Consider the following 12,156-nt stretch of genomic DNA (forward strand, 5'->3'; position numbering starts at 1 on the left):
ATAGAAGGAATTCAGTAGTGCTCCATCTATTTCAATTTTGTGGAATAGTTTGAATAGTATTGGTATGAGGTCTTCTATGAAGGTCTGATAGAATTCTGCACTGAACCCATCTGGACCTGGGCTCTTTTTGGTTGGGAGACCTTTAATGACTGCTTCTATTTCCTTAGGAGTTATGGGGTTGTTTAAATGGTTTATCTGTTCCTGATTTAGCTTTGGTACCTGGTATCTGTCTATGAAATTGTCCATTTCCTGCAGATTTTCAAGTTTTGTTGAATATAGGCTTTTATAGTAAGATCTGATGATTTTTTGAATTTCCTCTGATTCTATAGTTATGTTTCCCTTTTCATTTCTGATTTTGTTAATTTGGACACAATCTCTGTGTCCTCTGATTAATCTGGCTAAGGGTTTATCTGTCTTGTTGATTTTCTCAAAGAACCAACTTTTGGTGCTGTTGATTCTTTCTATGGTCTTTTTTGTTTCTACTTGGTTGATTTCAACTCTGAGATTGATTGTCTCCTGCCTTCTACTCCTCCTGGGTGTATTTGCTTCTTTTTGTTCTAGAGTTTTTAGGTGTGCTGTCAGCTGGTGACATATGCTCTCTCCTGTTTCTTTCTGCTGGCACTCAGAGCTATGAGTTTTCATCTTAGCACAGCTTTCATAGTGTCCCATAAGTTTGGGTATGTTGTATCTTAATTTTCATTAAATTCTAAGAAGTCTTTAATTTCTTTCTTTATTTCTTCCTTGACCAGGTTATCATTGAGTAGAGCATTGTTCAATTTCCACGTATATGTGGGCGTTCTTCCCTTATTGTTATTGAAGACCAGTTTTAGGCCATGGTGGTCCGATAGCACGCATGGGATTATTTCTATCTTTCTGTACCTGTTGAGGCCCTTTTTTTGACCAATTATATGGTCAATTTTGGAGAAAGTACCATGAGGAGCTGAGAAGAATATATATCCTTTTGCTTTAGGATAGAATGTTCTATAAATATCTGTTAAGTCCATTTGGTTCATGACTTCTCTTAGTCTGTCTAAATCTCTGTTTCATTTCTGTTTCCAAGATCTGTCCATTGATGAGAATGGGGTGTTGAGATCTCCTACTGTTATTATGTGAGGTGCAATGTGTGTTTTGAGCTTTAGTAGGTTTCTTTTATGTATGTAGGTGCCCTTGTATTTGGAGCATAGATATTTAGGATTGAGAGTTCATCTTGGTAGATTTTTCCTTTGATGAATGTGAAGTGTCTTTCCTTATCTTTTTCAATGACTTTTGGTTCAAAATCGATTTTATTCAATATTAGAATGGCTAATCCAACTTGCTTCTTCAGATCATTTGCTTGGAAAGTTGTTTTCTAGACTTTCACTCTGAGGTAGTATTTGTGTTTGTCTCTAAGGTGTATTTCCTGTAGGCAGCAAAATGCTGCGTCCTCATTAAGTATCCAGTTTGTTAATCTGTGTCTTTTTATTGGGGAGTTGAGTCCATTGATGTTGAGAGATATTAAGGAATAGTGATTTTTGCTTCCTGTTATCTTTGTATTTGGATGTGAGATTATATTTGTGTGCTTGCCTTTTCTTTGTTTTGTTGCAAAACAATTAGTTTCTTGCTTTCTCTAGGGTGAAGCTTGCCTCCTTGTCTTGGGCTTTATCATTTATTATCCTTTGTAGTGCTGGATTTGTAGAAAGATATTGTGTAAATTTGTTTTGTCATGGAATATCTTGGTTTCTCCATCTATGTTAATTGAGAGCTTTGCAGGATACAGTAACCTGGGCTGGCATTTGTGTTCTCTTAGTGTCTATATGACATTTGTCCAGGATCTTCTGGCTTTCATAGTCTCTGGTGAGAAGTCTGGTGTGATTCTGATAGGTCTGCCTTTATATGTTACTTGACCTTTTTCCCTTACTGCTTTTAATATTCTTTCTTTATTTTGTGCGTTTAGTGTTTTGACTATTATGTGACAGGAGGAGTTTCTTTTCTGGTCCAATCTATTTGGAGTTCTGTAGGCTTCTTGTATGTTTATGGGCATCTCTTTCTTTTGGTTAGGGAAGTTTTCTTCTATGATTTTGTTGAAGATATTTACTTGTCCTTTGAGCTGGGAGTCTTCACTCTCTTCTATACCTATTATCCTTAGGTTTGATCTTCTCATTGAGTCCTGGATTTCCTGTATGTTTTGGACTAGTAGCTTATTCCGTTTTACATTATCTTTGACAGTTGTGTCGATGATTTCTATGATATCTTCTGCTCCTGAAATTCTTTCTTCTATCTCTTGTATTCTGTTGGTGATGCTTGTGTCTATGACTCCTTTTCTCTTCCTTTGGTTTTCTATATCCAGGGTTGTTTACCTTTGTGCTTTCTTTATTGCTTCTATTTCCATTTTTAATTCCTTCACCTGTTTGATTGTGTTTTCCTGAAATTCTTTCAGGGATTTTTGTGATTCCTCTCTATAGGCTTCTTCTTGTTTATTTATGTTTTTCTCCTTATGTTTTTCTAAGGGAGTTCTTTATGTTTCTCTTGAAGTCCTGCATCATCATGATTAAATGTGATTTTAAATCTACATCTTGCTTTTCTGGTGTGTTTGGATATTCAGTGTTTGCTTTGGTGGGAGAATTGGGCTCTGATGATGCCATGTAGTCTTGGTTTCTGTTGCTTTGGTTCCTGAGCTTGCCTCCCGCCATCAGGTTCTCTCTGGTGTTAACTTGTTCTGCTATTTCTTACAGTGGCTAGACTGTCCTATAGGTCTGTGTGTCAGGAGTGCTGTAGACCTGTTTTCCTGTTTTCTTTCAGCCAGTTATGGGAATAGAATGTTCTGCTTTCAGGCATGTGGTCTTTCCTGTCTACTGATCTTCAGCTGTTCCTGCGGGCCTGTGTCCTGAGTCCACCAGGCAGGTTGCTTGGAGCAGAAAAGTTGGTCTTACCTGTGGTCCAGTGGCTCAAGTTGCTCATGGGGGGGGCTGCTTTTGAGCTCTCCGGGAGGGTGGCAACCAGGAGGGCCTGTGACGCCTTTTCCAGGGGCCCCAGTGCACCCGGGTCCCAGATGGTGTTAGGTGTTTTCCTCTAGAGTCAGAAATGTGGGCAGAGTGTAGTTTCTCCTGGCTTCCCAGCCGTGTCTGCCCCTCTGAACGTTTAGCTCTCCCTCCCATGGGATTTGTGTGCAGAGAACTGTTTACCGGGTCCCTCAGGTCCGGGCAGTGTCTGGACCCAGGGGACCTGTAGCTGGAGTGCCCCTATCTTCCACTTCCTAAGTCAATCTCTTACTGACCTGGAACCTTCTTCTCTATTGTCTGCATCATGCAATACTAAACTCCCCATCCCATCCCCACCCACCCTGCTTCTATGAGGGTGTTTGTGCTTAATTAATTTGCTTTTGAAATTTCAACTTTTATTATAATTTTAGAAAAATTTGTTTGATGGTTTATGTGAATGGGTATTTTGACTGCATGTTTTTCTGTGTACCATGTATGTACAGCGTCTGCAGAGGTGTGAAAGGGCATCAGATTCTCTGAAACTGGAGTGAGGGAAGAATTATGTGCTACCATGTGCATGCTGGAACTTATACCTGGATCCTCTGGAAGTGCAGTTTGTGCTTTTTACCAGTTAGCCATCTCTCCAGCTACCACATTTGATTAATCTCAATTAATAATATTATAGAGTTCATCTTGTATTATAACAATAATTGCTAGTCCATTTTTTTTATGGTATCACCTGAATAGTATGTTTTTCTGCTTTTACAGGATTGTGGTTGGTGGTGGAGAGCCTTTTTAACCATAAATTTTACATCTGTTTATATTTTATATATGTGCTTCATTTTTTTTATCAAACTTCAAGTCAGTAGCATTGGTAGTACCTTTATATACTTTGGGTATACATTTGTCCTAGTGCTAGCTTTCTTCCTTTTCACAGGTAAGTGACAGCATAATTGTGTAGTATATTTTAGATCTCTAAAAAGTCTTAGATATAGTTGAAATCTAATAAATGTCAACTGATGTTAGAGGAAGGAGTAGGGAAAACGTCACCGTGTTCATTCACATGTTTTTGGCATCAAAGATTGTGAAGCCTGGGGAACTGGATGGACCTTATGTACTTAGTTGCAATATTTTTCCTGTGGAAACTTTTAATCAGCAGGGATGTGCTTCAAATGACAAAGTGGGTTAAATGTAATCAACTTTGAATAGTCTTCAGGCATAAAAATTAAGAGATTTGAATAACTTTTGAATTATTGAAATTAACCAAATTATTTGGTCATATATATAATTATATGTCAAGGCAAGATATCTATACTTGTAAAGAATAGAAAATGATCAATAATATTCTGGTTAAATGTAGTGGAAAATGTTGGGGTTTTTTTGCTTAGCTGTTGAATCAGGTGAAAACATGAAATGTTTTTTAAAATGGCTTAGTTGAAGATATAATGAAGTTGCAGAGGCATTAGAACTTTTGAACACAAAAGAGTTAATGTTTTAGCTTGATTCACTATTAAGTCAGAGTTCCGTAGCTCAGATTATATCATGTGTATAAGGCAGATTGGAGAATTTTATTTTCTTTGAGTTAGTATTTAGGATCAGCAAGTATATAAAATGAAAAATAGGAGCTGGGAAAGAAAGTCAGTGTCTGAAGTGTTTGCTGTACAGTCATGAGGGTCTGAGTGCAGATCTTAATCCATTAGTCCTTAGTCATGGCTGGGAGCATGGTGACATGTATGGATGTATGGTGCTAGAGAAGTATCTGAGATCTTTATATCCTCATCTGCAGGTAGCAGGCACACACACACACACACACACACACACACACACACACACGATTTGGCATGAGCTTTTGAGATCTCAAAGCCCACCCCCTGGTGAAATACTTTTTTCCAACATGGCCACACTTCTTCCAGCAAGGACAAAGCTCTTAATCCTTCTAATCCTTTCAAAGAGTTCTACTCCCTTCTGCCAAGAACAAGCCTCAGCTTGGAGATTTCTGAGAGAAAGGGTGTTTGAGAGTGTCTAAACAAATAGCAAGAAGTCAGATCATGGGTTGTAAGCTAGTAGCCTATATCCTGCCTAAGACACCTTTTCAGATTGCTCTGCTTGAGACAGTTCTCAAAGATGTTCTCTCTTCTTATTCTAAAACTTCTCTTTAGAGTTCATCTCTTGCACATCAAAAGCCCAGTTTTCCATTTTACATATCAATTCAGTCATTGTCCTGGGATCCCTTTTGATTATCTCATGAATCAGCATCCCATTACCCCCCACTCCTTCATTTCTTTGGAGACAGCAAGAACATTGTTTTAAGATTGCAAAACAACAGATCTGCCTGTCTCTGTTAAGCATAGACAATAAGCTAGGTGGGTAGGACACCACTATGAAATTACTGTTTCTACCATGCCTAGGCCTAACCTGCTCTGTCCTAGGCCAACCCTGAATTCAGGAATCAGCCTGCCTCTGTTAGCATAAACAAAAAACTTATCTGGGTGTGATTTTGCCCTGTGATTACTACTCCCTAAATGTCTTTATTTCCTTCTTAGTATCTTTCCAACAAGTTGGCATATAGTGCAGCTACCTCTGTTCCTTCAGATCTGTGAAGCTCCTTATAAAATTTATATTGCATCATTATATTTTATATGGTTAATTAATTACACATTTTGCAGGCTGGAAAGATGGCTAAGTGGTGAAGAGCACTGATTGTTCTTCTAGATGTCCTGAGTTCAATTCCTAGTATCCACATGGTGGCTCACAACCTTCTGCAATGGGATCTGATGCCCTCATCTGGTATGTCTGAAGACATCAACAGTATCCTCATATATATAAAATAAATTAAAATAAAAAGAAATTGCATCTTTTCAAACTCATATTTTCAGAGACTGTCCTGAAGGTCCCAGCATTTACCATTTTGCTAAAGACATGTACTTAAGGGCATGCCTATATTCTAGTCAGAGGGATTAAAGGTGCGGGCTTAGGGGTGGGTCACACCACAACTAGAAACAGGGATTTTCAGTAAATAACACAGTTTCTGGGGTTTACAATTTGATCAAATATCTTACAGCACCTATGGGACCATTCTTATTCACTCCATCACAACACGCATTATTGTGTACATTGTACACAAAGTTACACACACACACACCCACACACACACACATACTTCAGAAAAAGTAAACCTTATCTTAGAAACTAGGCATATTTATAGATTTTAAAAAATATACATAAAATTGGATTACTTTTAATATACTGCTGAAATCATCTCCTTAGTAAAGATTCTGTAGGGCACCTATCTTCACTGAGCTACCAACATTTCTAGTTATAATAGAAGACCAGAGCAATTTTCATCATTATAGTTTAAATTGATCCTTCATGTTATTTTCTTTTACTTTTATCTGAACTATACAAGTAGGGCTCAGGAGAGTAGCTCAGTGGCAGAGCACTTGACTAGCATGTTCAAGATCAACTCTGGTTTTAGTTCCTGGGAGTATAAGAAAAAACATTATGTAATTGAATCATAAGTATACAATGTGATGTGTTACCACAAACTGAAACAAAGAAACTTTGTAATTAGCATTCACAAAGATCAACAATATCTGATCGTCAGTCCTGAAACTGAAGTTGGGCACCCTTCTACTCACTATTTTAAATTGGATATCTCAATTATTTACATTTCAAATGTTATCCCCTTCCCCAGTTTCCCCTATACCATCATCCCTCCCCCTATTTCTATGAGGGTGCTCCCCATCCACCCACTCTCTACTCACTTTTTACAACCACAGCCACTACCCTGACCTTTAATAACAGAGATCTTGTCATACACATCTTTCACTTGCTTGGTTAGAGTCACCTCAAGGTATTTTATGTTATCATGAAGGGTGTTATTTCCCTAATTTCTTTCTCAACCTGTTTATTCTTTGAGTAGAGGTAGACTACTGATTTGTTTGAGTTAATTTCATACCCAGTCACTTTGCTGAAGTTATTTATCAGCTGTAGGGTTCTCTGGTGGAACTTTTGGGGTCACTTAAGTATACGATCATATCATCTGCAAATAGTGATATTTGAACTTCTACCTTTCCAATCTGTTTCCATTTGACTTCCTTTTGTTGTCTGATTGCTCTGGCTAGAACTTCAAGAACTATATTGAATAAGTAGGGAGAGAGTGAGCAGACTTGTCTAGTCCCTGATTTTAGTAGGATTGCTTCAAGTTTCTCTCCATTTAGTTTGATGTTTGCTACTGGTTTGCAGTATATTGCTTTTACTATGTTTAGGTATGGGCCTTGAATTCCTGTTCTTTCCAGGACTTTTATCATGAATAGGCGTTGAATTATGTCAAATGCTTTCTCAGCATCGAATGAAATGATTATGTGGTTTTGTTCTTTCAGTTTGTTTATATAGTGGATTATGTTGATGATTTTCCGTATATTAAACCATCCCTGCATGCCTGGGATGAAGCCTACTTGATCATGATGGATGATTATTTTGATGTGTTCTTGGATTCGGTTTGCCAGAATTTTATTGAGTATTTTTGCGTCGATATTCATAAGGGAAATTGGTCTGAAGTTCTCTTTCTTTGTTGGGTCTTTGTGTGGTTTAGGTATGAGCATAATTGTGGCTTCATAGAAGGAATTTGGTTGTGTTCCTTCTGTTTCTACTTTGTGGAATAGTTTGGACAGTATTGATGTGAGGTCTTCTATGAAGGTCTGATAGAATTCTGCACTGAACCCATCTGGACCTGGGCTCTTTTTGGTTGGGAGACCTTTAATGACTGCTTCTATTTCCTTAGGAGTTATGAGGTTGTTTCAATGGTTTATCTGATCTTAGTTTAAGTTTGGTACCTGGCATCTGTCTAGAAAATTGCTCATTTCCTACAGATTTTCCAGTTTTGTTGAATATAGGCTTTTGTAGTAGGATCTGATGATTTTTTGAATTTGCTCTGATTCTGTTGTTATGTCTTCATTTTCATTTCTGATTTTGTTAATTTGGACACACTCTCTGTGTCCTCTGGTTAATATGGCTAAGGGTTTATCAATCTTGTTGATTTTCTCAAAGAACCAGCTTTTGGTTCTGTTGATTCTTTGTATAGTCCTTTTTGTTTCTACTTGGTTGATTTCAGCTCTGAGTTTGATTATTTCCTGCCTTCTCCTCCTCCTGGGTGTATTTGCTTCTTTTTGTTCTAGAGCTTTTAGGTGTGCTGTCAAGCTGCTAATGTATGCTCTCTTCTGTTTCTTTTTGGAGGCACTCAGAGCTATGAGTTTTCATCTTAGCACAGCTTTCATTGTGTCCCATAATTTTGGGTATATTCAGATTGGGAAAAATCTTTACCAATCCTACATCCGATAGAGGGTTAATTTCCAACATATAGAAAGAACTCAAGAAATTAAGACTCCAGAGAATCAAATAACCCTATTAAAATGGGGCACAGACCTAAACAAAGAGTTCTCAACTAAGGAATATTGAATGGCTGAGAAGTACCTAAATAAATGTTCAACATCCTTAGTCATCAAGGAAATGTAAATCAAAACAACCCTGAGATTCCATCTCACAGCAGTCAGAATGGCTAAGATAAAAAACTCAGGTGACAACAGATGCTGGCAGGGATGTTGAGCAAGAGGAACATTCCCTCATTGCTGGTAGGATTGTAAGCTGGCACAACTAGTCTGGAAATCAGTCTGGATGTTGCTCAGAAAGTTGGACATAGTATTACCTGAGGACACCCACTATACCACTCCTGGGCATACACCCAAAAGGCACTCCAACATATAACAAGGACACATCCTCCACTATATTCATAGCAGCCTTATTTTTAATAAGCAGAAGCTGGAAAGAACCCAGATGTCTTTCAACAGAGGAATGGATACAGAAAATGTATATCTACACAACGGAGTAGTACTCAGATATCAAAAACAATGACTTCATGAAATTCATAGGCAAATGGATGGAACTAGAAAATAATCATCTTGAGTGATGTAACCCAGTCATAAAAAACACACATGATATGCACTCACTGATAAGTGGATATTAGCCCAAAAACTCGAATTATCCATGTTAAAATCCACAGACCACCTGAAGCTCAAGAAGGAGGATAACCAAAGTGTGGATGCTTCAGTCCTTCTTAGAGGGGGGGGGGCAAAATATTCATAGGAGGAGATATGGAGACAAAGTTTGGAGCAGATACTAAAGGAATGGCTATTCAGAGCCTGTCCCACCTGGGGATCCAGTCCATAAACATACAGCTACCAAACCCAGACAACATTGCTGATACCAAGAAGTGCATGCTGACAGGAGCCTGATATAACTGTCTCCTGAGAGGCTCAGCCAGAGCATAACAAATACAGAGGCAGATGCTAGTAGCAAACCACTGAACTGAGAATGGGATTCCTAATGGAGGAGTTAGAGAAAGTATTGAAGGGACTGAAGGGGCTAAAGGGGCTTACAACACCATAAGAACAACAATACCAACCAACCAGAGCTCCCAGGGACTAAACCACCACTCAAAGAGTACACATGGACAGACCCATGGCTCCAGCTGCATATGTAGCAAAGGATGTTCTTGTTGGGCACCAATGGGAGGAAAGTCCTTAATTCTGCCATGGCTGGAACCCCCAGTGTAGGGGAATGTCAGGGGAGGGGGTGGGGGGGATGAGCGCTTGAGGAGGGAGATGGGGGTTTATGGACAGGAAACCAAGAAAGGGGATAACAATTGAAATGTAAATAAAAATCCAATAAAAATGAAAAATAATAATAGCAGAGATCAGTTTGTCCTAAATTTGAATATAGAAGCATGTGCTTACATACAGGATAAACTATTTTATGTCTGGTTTCTTTAGCATATGCTTTCTTTCTGTCATTATTGCTTGTGAGAGTGGTCATTACCAATGTGTTTAAATGTAGTCCAGTTTCCTCATATATTTTGTTTTGGATCACTCCATCCCTCCCCATGAGTTGTCTATTTATGTAGTGTGCAGTTAGATACATATAAGTTTCCTATATTCAAGTGATACTAGTCTAAGACTCTAGGGAATGCCTGAAACCATATATAATACTGAAAAATATATACATAGTTACACACACAGTGTTTTCTTCTACCTAAATTTCTGTAATTATTTATACATCTTACACAGTAAGAGACTAACAGTATTTGATAATAAAATAGAAAATTTAAAGCAATTTACAGTATTATTATGTGATTATGATATCTCACTTTTTCCTGAATATCTTCTTTATTATAGTTTTTCTCTTTTTGTGATCATGTAAAATGATACAGTGCCTACATGTTGAAGTGGAATTAATTATGTAGCCATTTCGATAATGATATTTTATGCAAGGGTTACTTGGACAGAAACATTGTGCCTTGATAGTTGTTTTGAAAACTGAGACACCTATTAAGTGGTGAGTAAGGTAGGTGGCATACACAGTAGAGGAGACAAAGGTATATTTTAGCTTAGACAGAACTGGGAGAAAGGATGCAAGATTTCATCATGCTATTCACAATGGCACACAATTTCTGATTTCTGAATCACTTATTTTTTTAAATTTGCTACTCAATATATTTTGGACTATTATTGATTCATACCAGGCTTTTTATGTGTGTGTGTTCATATCAAACTTAAATTCTCATATTTATGTAACTAACAAAACAAAACAGCAAGCCCCAGAAAAGAGGCATTTTACCAGACAAAACACAACCATTTCTGGCTTTTTTCTTTCTTTAACGAGTACTTTAAGTCAAGTTGCCTTTTCCTGAGAACCGTATTACAAGACTTGTTCTTTTTCTCTATAATAGATGCAGTCTTTAATGGTTATATTGTCATCTCCCTTACCATTGATGTCTCTAGCACTTTCATTCTTGTTCTTTTTTAATCGTAGTATGCTGAATAGTTAACTTCCAATGATAGAGTTCTCTCTCTTTAAAGATTTTATTTTGTGTGTGCAGGTATTTTGGCTGCATGTGTGTTTTCACAGCATATATGTACACTTCCCATTGCCAGATAGTGGTAGATCATCTGGATGTGGAGTTACAGATATATTGAATCATCTGGAACTGGAGTTACAGATCTATTGTTAACAGTTCTATGACTGCTGGAAATGAAAAACTCGGTTCTCTGAAAGAGCAACCAGTGCTCTTAATGCTACGCCAATTCTCCAGCCCCCGATAATGGTCTCTTGAGAAAGCAAATTGATGTTCTCTAATACATTCTTTAACGTCACTAACATTACTCATATTTCATATAATAGGTTTGGGTAATGTCATATGAATTTTAACATCTGCATTAGTCCCCGTGCCCCACTCTATGTTCTAATGCATTCCTTTTTTTCTGTCCTTTAATTCTGACTTTATTACCCTTTTAATCCATTAGTCTTTCCTTTCTGTACTTTCACCTTTTAAAGTTTATTCATTCCCATTGCTTTTCTCCACAGTGCTCACTGCTCGCCATTCTGTATCTTCGTCACCAACTGTATTTCCCACAATTGTATGTTGCATTGCTACTTTACATCACACAAAAGTTTCCTAACTGAAGTTAGTACCCTGTTTCCCCAAGATATGCATAATCTTCTCTCTCTCTCTCTCTCTCTCTCTCTCTCTCTCTCTCTCTCTCTCTCTCTCTCTCTCTGCTGCACATTTGGCTGGTTTGATCTTGTATATGTATTGTGCATATAAACATGGCTATTATAAATTCATGATTATGGAAACCATGCCATATATAGAAAATGACATTTCACAGCACTCCTCATCTCATGTCCCCCAAAGAATTGGAATTCCCTAGGGGACACAACCTGTTATACTTGTTCATGAGTATCATTCTTGAATTGCATAAAGCCTGGAAGACATGAGATACTATCATGCTACCATGTTTCTGTATCAATTTTAATACTAAATTGAAGGTGCGAGAACTGTCTTAATTATGGTTACTAATCAGTTCTTGGAAACATTAGATCATAAAGTGTGATTTTTGGCATATCTTTTTACAAGACTGTTCTTTTTTGAAGTTCTGTCTGTCTGCCGTATCTTAAGTGGAGTACTTATTAGCATGTGGCATTCCCTAGAGTGTAGTTGATATACTCAGTGTCTCTCCACTGAAGAAAACTGATTTTCCTAGCAGCTATCAATTACACATGAGCTCGTGGTTAGGGGTTGAGACCTTGTGTCCACATTCCTTTCACCGTTTTAGTATTTTTGTCTGGCTTGAGCTTGTGCAGC

The 12,156-nt window shown here is 37.8% G+C and overlaps 1 pseudogene; it reads left to right on the plus strand.

Annotated features, from left to right (window-relative positions):
* Positions 1–5,526, plus strand: part of Tm9sf2-ps1 (transmembrane 9 superfamily member 2, pseudogene 1) — a 137,937-nt pseudogene extending 132,411 nt beyond the window's left edge.
* The last annotated feature ends 6,630 nt before the right edge of the window (positions 5,527–12,156 follow it).

The sequence above is a fragment of the Rattus norvegicus genome, chromosome X, assembly GCF_036323735.1.
Source record: "Rattus norvegicus strain BN/NHsdMcwi chromosome X, GRCr8, whole genome shotgun sequence".
Taxonomy (NCBI): domain Eukaryota; kingdom Metazoa; phylum Chordata; class Mammalia; order Rodentia; family Muridae; genus Rattus; species Rattus norvegicus.